The sequence below is a fragment of the Dinoponera quadriceps genome, unplaced genomic scaffold (genome assembly GCF_001313825.1).
Source record: "Dinoponera quadriceps isolate SergipeBrazil2010 unplaced genomic scaffold, ASM131382v1 scaffold707, whole genome shotgun sequence".
NCBI lineage: Eukaryota > Metazoa > Arthropoda > Insecta > Hymenoptera > Formicidae > Dinoponera > Dinoponera quadriceps.
The window spans coordinates 2,203,991-2,222,764 of NW_014555450.1; the positions used below are offsets into that span (position 1 = coordinate 2,203,991).

An 18,774-nucleotide genomic window follows, 5' to 3' on the forward strand; every position below is an offset into this window, starting at 1 on the left:
ACGAATCGCGGCTTTTTATTCCCGCGCCTCGATAAACAAGAAAAGTTGCGCGGCAGGGCAGGCAGGTCGAGAGGGGCATCGATCTTCGAGGCTCCCGAGTTCCAAAGTTTTTTTTTCAGCGCTTTTCCGCGCGTCCCGCCCCGGCGCAAGCTTATTTTTGTAATATATTCCGCGAGCCGCGGCGCCCGCATCCCCCTCCACTCTTTCTCGACTTTGCACCCCGTAAGCCTTATTTTTCTTTTAACTTTATTTCTAACCTAGAATCTTCCGACAGCAAGGTGGCACGCACATAAATCACCGGGTATAATGAGAACACTTCGTCTTCGGGCGCTTCGCCCTCTCGCTCGTAGACGCATCCCTTACGGGCCGGCTATTATATTATTCGTTGCTTCGCGACGAGGAAATCGCGGCCGGCAGCCGTTATATTAATATTCCGTTCTCCTTATGAGATGACATTGGCATTTCCCCGCGTCACCCCCGAGGGAACGAAGAGAAGAGAGAGCCGGTCGATACGGGAAAAAAAAAAACGATCTCAAAGATCCGTAACGGAAGAATACGCGCGGGGAGCGAGCGTAATTTAAACATGATATTTTAAACGTCACACAATGGAGTATTTTATATGCTATTGATATTGGCGATATTTTATGTTCCGTATTTCATGATGTAAAGTTTTATTTACATTGCCGTTATTTTAAATCGTGCTTTTCGCCGTAAAAAACGAGACACCGTGTGTTGCTAGATTTATTAAAACATATATGGCACGCTTTGGCGCAGTCGTTCTCAACTATCTCTTTTTTTCCTGGCGTGGGTAGATGTTTTTTTTTTCATATCGTTGTCAAAAAGCCGCAAATACAGTCACGCTTAATTGCGAATACTTACTGACGCGACGTAAATATGCGGCCGTGCCGTCAGTACGACGCGTGAGACAACTCGCTCAGAACAACGGTCAGCTGCTCCGAGAGCCACTGCTCTAATGAATTATTTAGCGGCGCAATCCATATTTAGGCCGTAAAAATCGGTTATATCTTAGGCCGGCGAGAGAGCCGGCCAGAATCATAATGATGCAACCATAGTGATTTACAGGAATCAGCGTGGAATATGGCTGACATTCTAAATTATCTTGGCACAGTATAATTAGACGAATTCCCGTTCGCGCGTTACGCAAATCTCAGAAATGCGTTTCGCGTCCGCGCTTCGGCCCATTTCGCGGGTTGAAGCGTGAACGGTAAAAGAAGGACACAAACGCGTCCTAGATGATCTTCTGATAATTTGAAGCGTTTAATAATTCCGGAGAATAAGCATTTCTCTGTGTGACTCAACGCGGAAAAGATTTTCCATCAGTTCTTCGAGTTCGAAAAAATTTACAGGGTTTTAACGCAGAATCAAAATTTTCACTCGGATATCTCCTTGTTTACATCGCGCTTCTTATCTTCTTCTTATCAAGGGGGGTTTGTCAAACGTCAATATAAAAAGTAAATTCTATCATGATCAAAACTGAAAATAAACCAATCAATATTGTACACAACGAATGATTCTACACACCTGGAAATATGCGACACATCGGTGCCCAAAGTGTCGCGTTCCTCGTCTTATCTTCCCGATTCAGCATCCCCATGGCGCGCCGGCCACTAATTCGCACCGACACTCGCGTTACGACACGATTTGACCAGAGACACATGCGTTAATCAACGCGATGCCGACGAGAGAACCCGATTGAATATTTCAAAAGCCGACGAAATATTTTGATCGACCGACGGGAATTGTAACTGACGCACCGATACATATATTCCGCGTCGCGATATGTTCGCGGCACATCGGCTCGATACGTAGTGACTCGGTCGCGGAAAAGCACGGGGCGCGCGACACTATAAAAAAAAAAAAAGAGTCAAAAAAGTCATATCCGTTAACAAGCGTCGCTGGTCGTAATGGCCCGCCAGCGATCGTGAACATTCCTTCAAAACATTCCGGACCTTCAAGACGGTCATCAAACCTTAAGGTCATTCTATATTAGTTGCAAGCCGATCGCAAGCAGTCGCAACGAGAGTTGCAATCGACTAACAATTAATGTAGAACGACTTTTACCTTCGCGCGTCGCGCGATCTTCCGAGTGTTTCTACTATGTTTCGAATTGGCGGATACCGCGAGGCACGTGTATCCGTGCGTTATTTATCACTTCCCCTGCCCTCCCTTCACTCGCCAGGTGATAAAAATATTTCGTGGACTCTTGGGACGATTTAATCGCGCTCTCGTCGACATCGCGTTATATTTGACAGGCGTATCTCGATCAAATTGTATCTTCGCGATTGTGTCAGTGTTAGTACCAGTGAGAGAGCAACCGAGAGCCAGGACACTGGATCGGGAAGTCAGGATCGAGGACGCAGAATGCCGAAATATGACTAGCGACACATCATATATCTCCAGATACGTCAAATCATTTATTATACAGGCGATATATTCGATTTTAACGAACGTTTGACGAACTTACCGAGAAGGAGATATCGAGTCGAAATCTAGACTACATTCACATTCATTTATCATTTCATAAATTATCGCAGCTTCATTAATCTTCGATTATTCGTCTTGTATTTGTTGCCCGTACTTAATATTTCATGCAACAAGAAACGTTGGTTCAGTCAAATATTACGGTTCATGAATATAAATTTGTAATTAATTGTATTCTCAATCAAAGATCGTAAATAATTGATAACTCTGAGAATGTCGGTTTTAGAATCTAGCATAAATATTGCAAATGCTGATTTTTACGTATAATAATGCTTATTGAGTCGCGAGCGCAATCTTGTTTACCAACCGTCTCCTTTTATTTCTATTTAACCTTGTTATTGTAAGGCATCCGAATTTAAATCTCTGTAGATAAAAAGACATTGTTGAATAAATAACTGTTATCACTGCCTTTACAGCGACTCTCTTATCAGGTTTTTCACAAGCCACGAATCTCATCGCCCGTAACGCCATGAAAGAAAAGAGAGATTAGGAAAATAAAAATGTGTCGCTTCTTTCACCCATTTACTTATTAATCTTAATTAAATTATGCAATACTTTCTTATTTCACATACTCTATCTATGCAGCCGACTAGTCATATAAATAATGCATTGCCAACTAAAATTAAAAATAAAGATTAACTGCAAATGTGAAATATGCGTAGATAATAAATAATAAATAATTCCGAAATAAAAATGATTATGAAATGAGTCTTCTCGGATGATAAATAATTCTAAGAAAAATACGTCTCTTTCAAAATAATAAATAATTCTAAGATGAATGTTTTTTTAAAACTCAACACGAAAAAGCAGCGGTGGGTAGCCGTTTGTGATATTAAGGTAAGTCAATATGTCGCATCTCGAGATTCTCCAATGAACCTTCAAGTCGGACGGAATTTGCAGGATCAACGCGGAGCCAAAATTTCGGCTCGTCCTTCGAGGGAGGAAAGCTTCCTCATCGAAGGTACGGAAATTATCGCGCACGAAATATTCTTCGTGAGGGAAGCGTGATCGATTGCTAACGCGAAGTCGGCAAACCGGCCCGAGAAAGAGAGGGAGGTGTAATTACAAAATGCGATTCCGTTTGTTTCCACGCGCGGCTCGCGTAGGGTGGTAGGTAAGGCAAGGTAATACATAACGATCGCGTCGCGCGCGGTCGATGAAACTTGCTCGCCAACGGCTGTCCCTTTCCTTCTTCAGGCCTCCTTTTTCCCACCCTTTCTCTAAAAAGAGAGAGAGAGAGAGAGCTTCGCGCGTACACAGTGTAGAAATAAACAGTGGCGATGGAAAATACCGAACCGGACGGCATATATATAAATACGCGGAGTCTCTATTGAGGCACATTGTGCGGTGCATTTGCATGAGCCGGCCGCGTTCTCAACGCGCAGCTGGACATACACGCGACAAAAGAAAACGAGCAAACAAAACACGCGATGCACTACCATTTTACTCGCTTGTCGTCGTGCCCGTCGTTGTCGTCGTCGTCATCGTCGTTCTACGAGCGAGCGAGCGGCATCATATAGAATGTTGTATGTTAAGTATTGTGTCACACGGTGGAAATAAACAAACGGATCTTTTACCGTTCCGCGACAAACCGAAGATCCAACGTCCCTCTCTCGATACGTTCATTGTCAAATCGCGTCGCGTGCGCGCGTGCGAGCGAGCGACGACATGCCGCGCGGCAGAATTGACGGCGATTTTAATTAACTTCTCTGTGTTACCGTCTCCGAGCAAGAGATCGCTCGCAGTTACGTCTTTTATATTTAAATATAATTGTCACCGCGGTATACCGTGCGATGCGCGCATCACCGTCGTAACGAAAATCGCCGGGAATAGACATTGGCGTGTTTCACTTAATCAATTTACGATGCATTATAATTGTTCAGTTTCGGGAAGAATCTATTTTCTTCCCATTTTTCCGCGGATTTCTCCGGTTTCTTCGGTCCCGAAGGTACAGAAATATGTTTGGAAAAATTCACGTGTGTTCGGTTGACACCTGCCACATTTATTTTTTCCCATAAAGAAGATAAGAAATCGAAAAATGGAATTTTCCCAAAACTTTTAAACTATGTGATATACTTATTTAATCCTCTAATAGTAAAATCGGAATCAAATCCGGCCCCATGCTCTGTCTTATTCATTTTTCACCTAAGTAATGTACAAAATGGATAAAAGAAGTAAATAACAACGTAAAATCTTTTCCTCTATTTATAGATGAAAAAAGTTGACTAGCTGACTTTAAATAATTTCAGTAAAACACTATGAGAAACGTTCCTTGAAAATCCGCCTTGCCATTATAGGGTAAAGATGCGCAAGGCACATGAAAGAGGCACGCGTAAAATACGACAAGTCGTCGGATGTAAAAAGCCGCGCACGCGGAAGACGACACAACGCAGGACCTATTTCACACGCGGTGTGAAAAACCATTTTATAGACATAACGTTTAGATTTTATTGATAAATAATTTCACACGCACACACACACACACCTCGGAAAAGGGGACAAGACTGCTTTCGCACCGAAACTAATAACACTTGCCAGCATAAATCACGCGGTTACGATCGCAGCCGCGTGCCTCTGGTATTCGCAGCTCCGCATTAAGCGGAGCTCTAACCGCGACCTAATTCGAAGATAAGATAAGTCGTTAAGTGCACGGCGCGGCAGCCCCTCGCGATACTACCCGGTGTTTTATTGCCGCGGCCCACCCCTCCCCCTATCCTCCCACGGCCCTCCTCCGGGGCACGGCGAGATTTATTGTAAAATTCGATAGATATTGCCAATTACAACCCCCGCGGCGCTACCACCGACGCGGCGCGACGCGGCTCGAGCTATCGACAGAGACGGGAGCGCGCTCGAGCACCTTCCGGTCGCCTCGAGAATTTTAAATGCGTTTTATGTACAGAGACGACGCGGTACGTTGCATAAATCCGTCCCCCTGAAAATATGATTACGATCACTCCCCCGGTAACGCGAGGGAGAGCGGAGAGGAACGGAAAGAACACGTCGCCCTCCCTGGCTCCCGCCGTTCCCCTCAGACACGGCGCGGCGATAAAACGTTCCATTTCGTCCCGAGTGTCTCACGAGGAGGTCGAATAATCTCGTCAATTATTATTTTTACTACTGCCTTCTACATGCTAATTTTTCGCGCGTATAGCGCGCGCCGTCTCCAGGATCATTGGCCGGCGGGATGTCTCGTCGCGGAGCGGCGCTCGCGAATGACGAATATACGCAATCCGTCCGTCCATCTGTCCGGCTGTCCCCCGAGATCGGCGCCGATAATCGAGCGCGATTTGAATTTACAATTTCATTATTTACAGTGGTACCGGATCGGCTGTAAGCACTAGGTGTGCAAATTAATTCAGTGCTCTCGTTACCAAAAATCAAGATTTATTTATCAATGGAAGGTATGCATTTTTAATTATCGAAATAATCCCCGCCATTACCGATGCCCTTGCACCATCTATCGAGCGACTATCGGATTCCACCGCGGTAGAAACTCGGGGGGTTCTAAATCAACAAAGCCATCGATAGATTTTTGGATACCCTCTATTGTTTTTAAATGTATGTCAGTTAAATGGTGTTGCAACGTCACAGGTGAAAATCATTTTTGTCGTTTCAGTAACATTATTTTACAATTGACACGCAAAAGAATGCTGTGCCGAATATGCGCTTTCTTAAATTATATCGATCATCCTGCGATGTGGCAGCTCTTTAAAGCCACAGTTGAGCGAAAAAAAAATGCTCAATGTAAAAACGGGTAAAACTAAGGACACTGAATTAACACACCTAACACAAATGGATTTTTCGACGTGGCGCATCGAATCACACTTAAATAGGCGTGAATCATTAAGCGCAGCGGTGGGGGACGGTAATTTAGCAATTAATACACGAAAACGCGGGCAATATCGGGCGGATTTGCGTGTCGGCTGCGGATAATAAGGCTAATTTATCGCGTTAGTCAACGTCATCGATGAAGAGCGTCTGTCACGTCGTCTGGATCGTGTGTTAACCCGTAGATCCGATCGTTATAAATATTGTCGTCGCGGAGTCGGGAGAAAAACCGAGGCGTGCGGCGCACCGCACGCACATTTTCCGATTTCATCGATTCGGAGACGCCTCTCCGTCGTTTCGCCGATACAAAACAACCGTTTCCGCCTAGCTTCACCGTTCGTTTTCAGAGAAGAAGTAAAATCGTCCGGCGGGCCTAATTCCGACGGACGCCGCTCTTTCTCTCCATTCCGTCGTTCAACGGGCGGAGAAAAAAATTCGCGCCCACGGAGGCGCGACAACGGAGCCCCGGCGTTGCCGACGATTTTTGCCACGCCGGTCGTTAACTCATGTAACACCGATAAATAGACACGCCCGCGGCTTCGAGAACGCGGTCGTCGGGCGAGCGAGCGAGTTACGAGCGCGCGGGGCCTCTAAAAATAAATATGTTGTTTATTCACAAGTAAACCGGATGCCGTTGTTTGCTTTGGAGCAAATTGTTTTGTTAAGTTTTGCCGAGAGCGAGAACGAGCCGCGCGGACGGCCGCCGCCTCCGCGTGTGTGCGCGCGAAAGAGAGGAGACGGGAGGAGAAGAGCCGCGACCAAGTCGAGACCGTTCTGGTTCCTCTGTGCTTTTTCCGGTCTGTTTTGCCTCTGCCTCCCCAGCTGTACGCAGATTCTAACACTAATAACTGGTAGGACCGACACGCGCTACGACACGCGTGTGAAGACGCCCAACGGAACAGCTGACGACACCGTGATCGCGATCCTCGTGGCGATGGCCCGCCGTTGCGTCAGACGCCACTCCGTAACATTCGCACATTCTCGCACATGAGTCACCGCTCGAAAATAAGATTAACGTCGATAACGCCTCGCACGATAACGCGGAGTTACGGTCGTTACAACGCGTGCCGCCCCGTTTGTTATTGCGAATTTGCGCCCGGTAGACGCAGATGGACGAGCGATGTAAGCGGCGTGTAATCGCGTTAAAATTACACCGTGGATCCCGCCGATGAGGGAGGAGGGAGGAGTACAACGTGGGCTCTCTCGGCTCTGTTCGTCGCGTTTCCTATAACGCGCGCTGTGCAACACGCGAGGTATTCTTAGCATCCACTTCGCGGGCATAAAGTTGCAATATGCGTGGATTCCCCGCATTCGCGTTTACTTTCTAGAGCGGCGCTGTGTATAATGCAAACAACACGTAATATATCCGCACCGAAGATAGAACGCTCGCGGCGCGCGCGAAACGTATTATTTCAATGGCGACTGTGTGGAATTACTCCTCATATCGCGCTCCTTAGAAACGCGTTTTCTCGGCCCGTATTGTCGGAGCGCCCGCTCGCTCCGACAATTAACGAACGGTCCCGATTGTTTTTTTCCTGCGTTGCGCGATTGCGCCGTATTGATTTCCCGTGTCCGGATCAAATATCTGCGAAGACGCCGATTTGATTTCTGACACAGGAATAAAACGAGTTTCGAACAATTTCAAATTTAACCCGCCGATGCGAACAAATCGCAATTTTTCTGCCATTTCGACGCGACGATCGCATTAAAGACCTCAAATTCGTCGAAATTTCTCGAATTTTTCCAATCTTCCCGCGCGTCTTATTACTCATCGGTTAAACTTGCGCCAATCTCGATGAAATGCACGCAAATCGGTGGGGAAAAAATTATATTAACGAACCGTGCAATAATTTGGCGCTAGGAATGGACATCTCAACGCGAGTGCGCCGCAAAATGAACTTTAGCACTTCGCGCTGTGCTCATAAGACCGTCCGTGGTCTTTCACGCGGATAAGTACACGTGTCCCGAGTACACAGCGTAAAATTCAACAAATGCAATTATGAATCTTGCGGTTGGTTCTCGAGGAGGAAGACTCGAAACGAGCGGTGGGACGAGGAAAGAGCGAGAAAGGACCGAGCGCGAGGACCCGTACGTTAAAGTTGGAGGGACGCGAGGGGAAGGAACCGCCAGGGGGGAAACCGTGGGCACAACGGGCGTGCTGCCTCTTGGCTAATTACAAAACGCAATTTAAGCGAGCATCACGGAAACGCGCTAAGTAATATCGTTTCGCCGCGCGAACGAGCGAGCGAGCAAGAGAAAGAGAGTTAAAGCGGACACCCGGTACAGATTCGCAGATTAATGCCCTTTAATAAACAGCGCCCTTCGGTCTCGCCGACCCTCCTACCGTTTCCTTTTTATTTACCTCGCGGTGGTGAAACAAAAGAGGAGGGGGGGAAGGGGGGAGGGGGAAAGACCGGTGAGAGAAAGAGAAGAGAGCACCTTCGTCCTTAGCTCGCGGACGCGTTTAACGCGGATTACCACTTTCTCTGGCGGGTAGTACAAAGCGAGTGGTGATATAAGCGACGCCCATGGCCATGAGCGTAGATAAGCTTCGCAGGTGCTTTACACAGTGATGTCACCGGCGGAAGCGCGGGAGAATTTACCTGACGTTCCGGTCGCGGAACGAAGCTAGCTCGCTCGCTCACTTAGACCCGAGTGTCCTTAATCCGGCCGCAGGTCGAGGTGCAATAAAAAAATTTCGCCACGTGCGGTATGCAAATTTTCTTGCTCTCTGACGTTTTACATGTAGCCACGAAACTCGTCTAGTAGGCGCCTTTCGAATCCTCAGAACTGCGACACAACGCGCCGCCCGATTAAGGCGCGTAAGAGGGATAATGACGCACCGTCGGAATGAAAAGAAATCAGTGTTTGTACAGTATTAGTCCGAGACCTGAATAGACCGAGAGAGACTCGGTGCGCGCGAACGTTCGGGGAACAATGAACTTGTGTGTTGCACATCGAGCCTCGCTACCGATATACCGGTTGACGACCACTGCGTTAGTCACCTGACTACATATCGGCGTATCTGAAAAACGAAGTGCGTCCACACGCGCCGCCGACACGTGTATCGAAACAACGTTGCATACGTTTCAACCGGTGGCAATCAGCATTGAAATTAAGATGCGATAAACCAGTCCGTCGGGTAACGAGCCAGCCGGACTCGGGTCCAGTTTAGCCTTAATTTATCAAACAGGTCGCGAATTGTTTATACTACGATCGTGAGACCGATCGGGCGTGAAGCGTAAGATATGCGCGCGCTTCTCGCGTTCCTCGCGATTCCCACAGCGCTCCACCTTAATTCCGACATTTAACCAACAATTACGCGTGAAAGTTCATCAATTTCTAATACCATCGATCAAGTTGGACGAACTAATGAGCTAATTACGCGGATGAACGATTGCGGTGAGGCGAAGCGAGACGAAGCTTATCGCGGTTTAACGCGCCGCGCGATTACACGAGTCGGCGGCCGCCTCGACGCCTCGTGATCAAAATCCGAAATTTCGTCCAACTTTGTCGCGTTTTCTCTCTCTCTCTCTCTCTCTCTCTCACCATATACGACGCATTTCCCGACGGGTTCCCGCGGACGGTCTTGTCGATGTTTGCTCATCGCTTAAGGCGCGACGAATTAATAAGCGCGTTAGATCGCCGGTCGCGAATTTCGACCGTGCGAGCGGAGGAAAGAGAGAGAGGGAATATGCTCGCGCCGCGCGCAGTTTGCTGATTGGCGTCCTTACCATTAGCCGGCTTAAAATTATTTGTGATCGTTGGCGCGTTCGTTTGCTGACAAACACTTTTTCCCAATTTCGACGGGGCGTTGTCGTCATCGTGGCACACTTGTTCAAACACGAGTCGGCGCGCATAAATAACATCACGGCGTAAATAACATTAACACGTGCGACCTACGCGCGTGGGTGTCGAATTTCCGAAGTCAGGATCGATAACGGGCGCGAGGCCGGCGCACAGTGGTCGGAAAGTAAAATTTTTTCGCCAAAATTCTGAAACTCGGTGAAAAGAACTTTTTACATACAGAAAATCTATCTTTGGAGAGGAGAAAAAAAGTAACTGTAAGCGATTCGATATTCATCTCTCATTTTTTTTTTTTTTTAGATAAATACAAAATAATTCCATTTTCTGATGAATAACTTCTTCTCAAGGTGCGTCATTTCTTCTTTTACAATATTCTTCAATAGATCAGTATTTCACAATAGTGGCGATACTGTGGCTGCGTCTACACCTTTCGCGATTAAAAAACGGGAAAGGAATGAAGAGGATGAAAAAGGCAAATTCGCGATCTCTTCGATAATTTAATCGCAAGGGGAATTTAGTCACCTGAGTTTGCGAAAGTTATAAATAATTTTATTTTAAATATATAATTCCGCCATTGGCCTTTTTTCCCTCCGCTGTTGAGATAATACTCGCCGCGGGAGATACCGGTGTATAAAAATCCGGAGTATGTTATATGCACATGTCGATAAACTTTAAACCGCGGATCACGTATAAAACCGAATTTATCGTATTAAATATGCAGTTGATTATTTCATTAGTAACGCTTCCTCATAACCAGGTTATTAAAAACCTTTAATTTCCTCGCGGTTTGCTCTCTCCGGTGTGTGATCGTATGAAATATTACGCGGATTTCGCATTTAAAAGGATTAAAATCGTTAAGAAATTAACAATCGCCCGTCACAAAACCGATAAGTGTCTCTGTTGCGCGACAATTAATCTTCCCTTTTACGCCCGTGTGTGCACGCGCGCGTTCGACGACAATAAATTGATAGACGATAAAGAAACGCGGCGACGGGATCCGCGCGGAATCCGCCGCGGAGCGATACAATACGATCGGCACGGGTTTCAGCGAAAAAGCAGACGGCGCGAAAAAGACGCATCGCGACTCTGACCTGGCGCTCATTCTCGGAAACTGTGAACCTGACTGGGCGCGTTCACGAGGGCAACAGCATCTCTCAAGGCCGCTCGATATGAACGACCCAGCGGCCCGATCTGAACAATCTGATCGTCCGTCGTTCATTTCCACGCGCGAGAACGACTTTTCGTCAAACAGCCTCGTGACGTCAATAATGTCCAATTTTGCGACCGCGAGAACTGATTTCTTTTCCTTTATGCAGCACTATAGCGACTTTATAAAATATATCGTGCTTGCAACGTACATGCAAATTAAGCGTCACGATAAATTCAGGAGAAAACAATTTAGAATTGTGAAGACGCTGCAAATTGATATTGTCGACTTTGCTCGCGTCAATTATAACGTTTTTCATGAAAATGTTCACGAAGCTTAGAGAAAATACAATTATTGGTTTCATTGCAATGAATCACCTGTGCACAGGCTCTTATCGGCCCTATTTTATAAATAGAGCTGGTTGACACTGTTATTTATATTCAATCCAAATATTTTTGCCACAGAATCGCCGTCGCGGCGGTTTTGAATTTAACCGGACAAGATTTGTCGAATATCTCACGACGTAAAACCGTGCGTCAAACGAGACGTCGATTAGTCCGATTGAATTAACGCGAGCGACGCACAGCTGTTGTGTTTTTTTATATTTCGAGTCGACTTGAAAAATATTGACGTTTAAAAAATTCAGACGAACGGCTGTTAAGGAGATACCGTACGTTCCTCGAACAGCGTCCTACGTCCCCACACAATCTTGGTGAAATACACGCCGCGATGTTGGAAATGATGTCGCGCAGGGTGTCGTATAAAAACGCAAAAATAATAGGTTGGCGTTTCTCTCGCTCCTTTTTTGCCTCCTCCTCTCTCTTTCTCCGCGGACCGGCAGCTAAGGAGCGCGGGGGTGGAAGGGCAGGGTGGGCGCCGCTCGCCGGGTGGCGAAACGCTGCACGAATAAAAATGGGGTGTTTATAAGCGAGTATCCAATGTATCACGCTATATTTACATACACCCCGCGTTTACACTCCCCCGCTGTATATCTACGGTAGCCTCCACACCCCACCCCTTCTAGTCCCCGAACTGCTGGCGGAGACCAATGCATATAGCTGATGCAATAAAAATTAAATATGATGCTTCACCCGGCGCCATCTTCGAATGCATAATGAGGTTCTTCGCGCGTTTTATTTCCGCTCCCGTAATCGAAGCGCCGAAACGCACGAAGCGAATGTTTTTTTTTTTATGCAACGGCGCAGCGAAAAACGTTTACATTCGCGACTTGGAAATAATATCGAATTATTTTCCGGATTATTGTGCTTTGTTGTTGTGTAATGCGCGGAAGTATCCGTTTCGCTGTAAAAATTCTACATGAGCGTTGATATTAAATAAGTACGTTATTTTTTCTCATATTCCAATAACTTCTGCTTTATTTAATTTTTCGTCCCGTACACATTGTACAAAACTAAATATTTGAAAGTCACGCGATACGCGTGTATCTACTGAAATTTGCACACGACGTTACGTGCAAGTATTTACGCAAAAAATCAGAAACGTTCCGGTCTATTCGCGCGTTTTATTTAACAATCGCGATGTTGTTCTTAAACAGTGCGCGATCTGCGACAAGATGCCGCGGGCGAGACCGGCGGAGAAGTTCCGCCGGCTCCTGAAAATATGTTGGATTATTTTCAACGCGCCCGGCTGCAAAATGACGGAAATCGGATCTAGACGATCGCGTGGAATTACGCGTCGATTTGTCGGACATTGTTGATAAAAAGTCGCTTCGTAATGTAAATATGTTTTGACGTCGGGCGTTCGGTATTTTGAGGCGTAAAACACGGCCAATTATATTTTTTGCGCGTCGGCCGACGGGTAATTGCGTAAATAAATATGAATTCACATACGTGCCATTAATACCCCCGCGTAATTCCGCACTCAGCGCCGGACGATGATTTATTTAAACAATAAAAATTTCAGGATTAAAGTCAGGGAAAGAGAGAGAGAGAGAGAGAGGTGCATTTATTTCAGCTCTGGAGCTTCCGCTCTCTGAGAGCTAGAAGGATACAATTGCATCATAAGAATCAAGTTAGATACAAAAATAAGAAATATGTATACACGTACACATAGAAGTGGAAAATAGAAAAATATTAACTGAAAAATAAAAGATATATAAATTTAGATATGACTATAAGAGTGAAAAGAAAATGAAAATTATAAATGCAAAATATAAAAAAAAATACGTACGTGCAAAAATTAAAATAATGGTGAGCATCGTGCGCTGTTCCGTGACAGAGGGGCGGGGAGGGGGTGGGCAGAGAGAGAGAGAGAGAGAGCGCGTCGCAACTATCGATCCACAGCCAAGTTTATAGTCCGATAACCTCCTTTATTTAGGGGAATTTCTGTTTGATCGAGCATCCCTTCTCGGTGAGAAGGGTCCCCGTGATTTGCCTGATTCTTTCGCACGGCCGCTTCTCAATCTCGGCCTAAGCCCCTGGAAGGACCGCGTTCTATATCGCAAATCATTTCGCCTCCGGAGAATTGCGTAACTATGCATTACGGTGACGGAGTTGACGCAATCGTAATAACCTCGTGGATATTTACAATCGGACATTTCCAATGAGCGAGCACAAAGTTCCTTTCTCGGCGAGGAAATGACAGCGTACGTAGGCCTCCGTATGGAACATACGTGCGAGTTGAAAATTGTGCGTTCGAACCGGTAAATTCTTCCAATCGAACAAATGAAAAAATGTTTGCAAACACGGCAGTTACATAGAGATATTTGGAAGCAACAGTCGGGAAATATAACGTGCATTACGAAATATTATACGCGGACCATTGCAGCGATATATGAGTTATACATCGAAGCGACAACTCGCACATAAAAAATGTTGTTTAATTTGCTTGTACGTGATTTAGCGCCGAAACAAATTTTAATGTCAATATGTTCGACGGACGGATTCGATGGGCACAACAATCGATGCGCTCGCGTTAAAAGCCGAAACGGCGAGGATTTCGGTCGCGAACGAGCGTGAGATTTAAGAGCTAGGAGGGATATTAAATTTGCACACGCAGAGCGTGTGCTAAAAAAAAGAGAAAAAAGTCGGAAAGAGAAAAGAAAGTTCCCGCCAGCCGCAACTATCGGTGTCTTGCACCGAGTCGGAAGCCGAACTCTGGCGAACTTGATATTCCGGCGAGAATTCGACGGCGTCAAATTGAATTTTCGTTCCGGTTTACAACGGTGGGTGTCAAGGCGAGGCCCTGATTGACGCTGATTCGACCGCGACCTTTTCTCGCACGAGCAATATTCAACTCATCGAAGCCTGTACAAACGCAACGATAAATTTTCGCCAATTCTTCCGTAGTATGCTCCTTTGCCGCGGCATTAACGTCGTACTTGCGCGTTTAACGTGCGCTTACCCTAGAACACACCTCTGAGTCTATGCTCCTAAATCTACACTGAAGAAAATACTGAAAAAATATTACCTTTTAAATAATATTTACTTGAATCAAGTAAGGTTTATTAGAAGTAGAAATATAATTAGTTATATACAATATGATGTATCCATCGTATAAGTAGACATTACTTATGTATTTACTACAATTAAAATACACTTAAATCGATAGAAATATTACGTGATTTAAGAAGCTGAAAAAAACAAGTAATTACGTCTATTTAATTCACGCAATTTTTCTTCGCGTGTCTTAGAAAAAGAGATGTGTAATGATAAAAGAAAATTGGAAATCGGAGGGATGAGAAACAGAGGGGGGTTTCGCGAGAAATACCTACGTTTCAGAGATGCACGTTAGTATTCCAGGGTCAATCGCGGCTGACAGATTCGTTAAAATCGCGAGGAGGACGGAGGAGAGATAAATCCACCGTCGGTGGTGTATTGTAATCGGCCGCGCGCGAACTCTGTAAATTTTCCACGCGAACGTGGGATGTTAATATGGCAGCTATTTACTATTTGCGGTCTGACAACGTTCTTAGGATTCCATGTCGGAATAGCTGGCAGTAGACCAAGCGCGATACCGCGAGAATTATGCAGAATTCTTGTGTTACGGGGCGTATTATTATTCTATAATTTCAAAAGTGCACGAAACAGTTGCCGGTCGAAGATCCTGTATGTTTATCATACGCACGCCACGGGATTCATGAGGAAGCGCGGCTTGTTTTATATAACCCATTCGAGCTAATCTGCATATGAATTATTTTCTCCAAAGTACCTGTTTTGAGCGTTCTATCGTGGCGCGCGCGAGATAAATTGCACCGCATTGAGTATCAAACACACGCGCGAAAGAGATCGCGAGAAATCGTCCGATATTTTCCCCGCATTGCACGCTGAAAGTGTCGATCTTATTTTCATCGGCTCCGGCCGAGCGCGTTATCGTTATTCTTATCTATCGAAAGCGGGAGGCCTTATCAAAGGAAAACTTAAACCTGTTCCGATAGTTTTCCCGCGAGGCACAGCGTCTCGCGAGCGCGCGAATGCTGATAATGGCTGTTTTGCGAATTGTGACGAGTTATCCGGCAGTAAAATTCCGCCGCTGTAGTCGACGTCACGTACTGTACGTATATAACGAAACCGGGCGACGTAGAAAGTATAACCCGGGGAAAATGTGTATCTCCGAAGTAAAGTCGACGTAAAAATAATGGCGCCGGGGCTTACCCGATTATTTATTATTTCATATACAGAGCGGAGCCGATAACGGGCGCGGCGGTGCATTAGCATTTTTTTGTTGTTTAAAAATGAAATATACGGGGTGTTGTCGGCGAAAGAGTGCCCGGTCTAAAGTCGTCTCGCTCGAGGGAGCTCCTGATCTCCGAATAAGTGGGTATACGCTTCCCTGAATACTAAGTTATACGAGTACAAAAACCCTATCGCGCCCGCGCGTCCTTCGCGCGGGCTCATAACGCGCGTTGCACCGCGGGAATCGCGGCGAGTCGTAATCATTTCTCTCGCCGCTTCGTTCGAATTGTCAAATTAGATTAGAATTCAATATCGTCCGATGATACATAGGGGATATATATATATATATGTATATACATATTGGCATTTCGCTCTTCTTTTAAAAGCTTGCTGACTCGTATCGGGTCTTTCGCTATCGATCGCCAGGGTCATCAGCCGTACGGTATGTATCATTCATGCAACAGCTATGAATAGTCATTTGATCGCGTATCTTCGTTCTGCCCCCTCCCCTGCCGCGATAAAAAAGCAGGTCTGGATTTCGGCTTTGGAGCGACGCGATCCAACTGACATTGAAGCGATTAGCTGAGAACGTACTCACCGAAGCGACCTGATTTCTCGACGTCTCCGGCGAGCGAGGAAACATAACCTCACGGCGGATACGCTCGCGCGGAAAAATCGCGGAGGCAAATTCGCGCGGGCAAACATCGTGCCTCGGTACACTTCAGGTGTAAATATCGCCAAGGAGGTCGAAAGCTCGCCGGCTAAGACCTTCAGCGTGGGGCGGTGTTATTATTTGGAGATCAGACCGGGGCGAATATCTAATTGTAGTAACGACCGCGATACGTACCCGCGCCATCTGGCGTGCCGCTTTCCCGCGCGGACTTGAAACTGTCTCGCGGGCCGGCGCCGCGACGCCACCGGCCGGCGGACAAAAGTTACGCGCCCGGGCAAAATCTCTGAGGTACACAATCGCTTTCGTCGCTCCTAAACTGTACCAATTACAAACACTGGCGGCTTCTCCATCCCCGATGTTAACTAAACACTAAATACTAACGACACACATCCAGCGTCGTGGCGCTGCGCCGCTACGGATGTGCTTTCTCCCGGCACTGCCGGGGGAATTACCGGGATAAATGTACGGCGCATCCACCAATGAGCTGTTGATTACGCGTTATTGCATTTCGCATTACCGCACCCGCAAGCAACGATATTTTAGCAGCGCCTACGTCCTCGCGTTTTCTTTACGCGAGCCGACGTCGGCATCTGCATGTGTACACGGGGTGAGGCAACGGCTACACGCTGGAAAAATTCGCTCCCACAGCTGGAAATTAATTATAGTACAACTGAAATTTAGCCGCAGCTCTAGCTTTCAGCTGAAGGGGGGGGCTAATTCTATTTTCCGTGTATTAGCACTTGGATTACCTTCGAAAAAAATATATATTTTGTTAACGACTAAATAAAGGTGAAATGAAATTTACGTTTACCGAAGACGTCCGATACGATTTCGTGTCTCGCATTGTCTACGTTGTACGGTAACCGAAGAGCGGTTAATCAACTCCATTGTCTGGTAATAACATCGCGGCTAACAAAGTTGTATTTCGCAGCGAATGCGTTTCACCTCTAATAGCGAAATTTTAGCAATGGCGGTAAAATTCGAATTAGCTAATGAGATTTAGCTACTAAGTCATTTCTCTGAGTGCATATTTCGAAGATATTCAAGGTGATAACAGTTATTGGCTCACCTTATATTATTGCGCTATTCCTTGCTTACATGTAATTTCGCGTATTTCGAGGTCTGCTTGATTGGATAAGAGGGAACTTCCTTAAATCCCTCAGTTGCTATGTTGAGGTTCAATCTGAGGGGAAACACCGCGACGCGGGTATCTTGCAAAGTATCAAAAACACAGGCGATTCGCTCGGCTGGTTTATTATTGTTGCGAGGTATTTATGATACCGAAATGCAATAACCAGACAATAGAGAAAAAGAAAATGATACGTCATGGTTTCTGGCTTGGTGGATCCGATCGATTATAATTAAATAATGTTTGTTTGATACGTCGCAGAAACGACTGCAGCTCCCGCTTCACGGAAGAGTGCAGCGTGTTAGCGTCGATCGGCGAATTGCAAGATTCCGTGTTTATTGCATTTAGCAGATGGCATTGGCGGTCCGCATGCAACTGAAATATACCAAACGCTTATATACGCTGATGAACCATTCGCAGTGGTGTACATAAGTACGTACAACCATCGTCAAAAGCGTATCCTCGGTGTTTATTTCCGAATTTTATTTATCCGTGGTACAGAGATCTCCACGGTATGTTCTAAATATAATAATAATCTTTTAATAGGGAAAAATCCTTTAGTGCGAGGTGAATAAAAAATAATCGCAGACGAAACAGACGTGAAATTAGATTCAACATTAAATATACGGGATAGGGAACGTGGAGTAAAAATAAATAAGCGATTAAAGCGACAAATATACAAATATGTGAGAAATAATTTAGTAAAACCAAATTAGACAATTCTACAACTCGTGCAAAGTCAAATCGGTTACAGCCGGGAAATTTCTCCCCGCCCGAATTAATTACCCTCTATCGCGGTATCGATGCATCGTATCGGATTAATTCGCTCTACTATAAAACACAGATAAGGATAACGTTTCGCGACGCCATCGGCAAGGATCCGTCGGCTGCGAGAGACAACTCGGCCGATTCTCCGGGCGGTCGCTCGACGATCGGCAGGACGTTCTTGAGGAAGAGTGTACGCGCCGAAATAACTGTGCGCACGATACGCTTGTGCCCGTTTTCTAGCCCTCGAGTCCGCCCGCCACACCCTCCCATTTCTAGTATTAAATCT

The 18,774-nt window shown here is 45.9% G+C and overlaps 1 protein-coding gene across 15 annotated transcripts in view; it reads right to left on the bottom strand.

The window, feature by feature from the left end:
- LOC106744253 (forkhead box protein P1) overlaps positions 1–18,774 on the bottom strand; it is a 288,763-nt gene that overhangs the window by 134,607 nt on the left and 135,382 nt on the right. The window contains exon 1 of one of the 15 annotated variants that reach the window (XM_014618863.1): positions 13,475–13,534. The exons of the other annotated variants lie outside the window; for them this stretch is intronic. The gene's annotated coding sequence lies outside the window, so the exon portion shown is untranslated. Of the gene's footprint in view, positions 1–13,474; positions 13,535–18,774 lie in introns of those variants that run through there. 15 annotated transcript variants of the gene reach the window in all.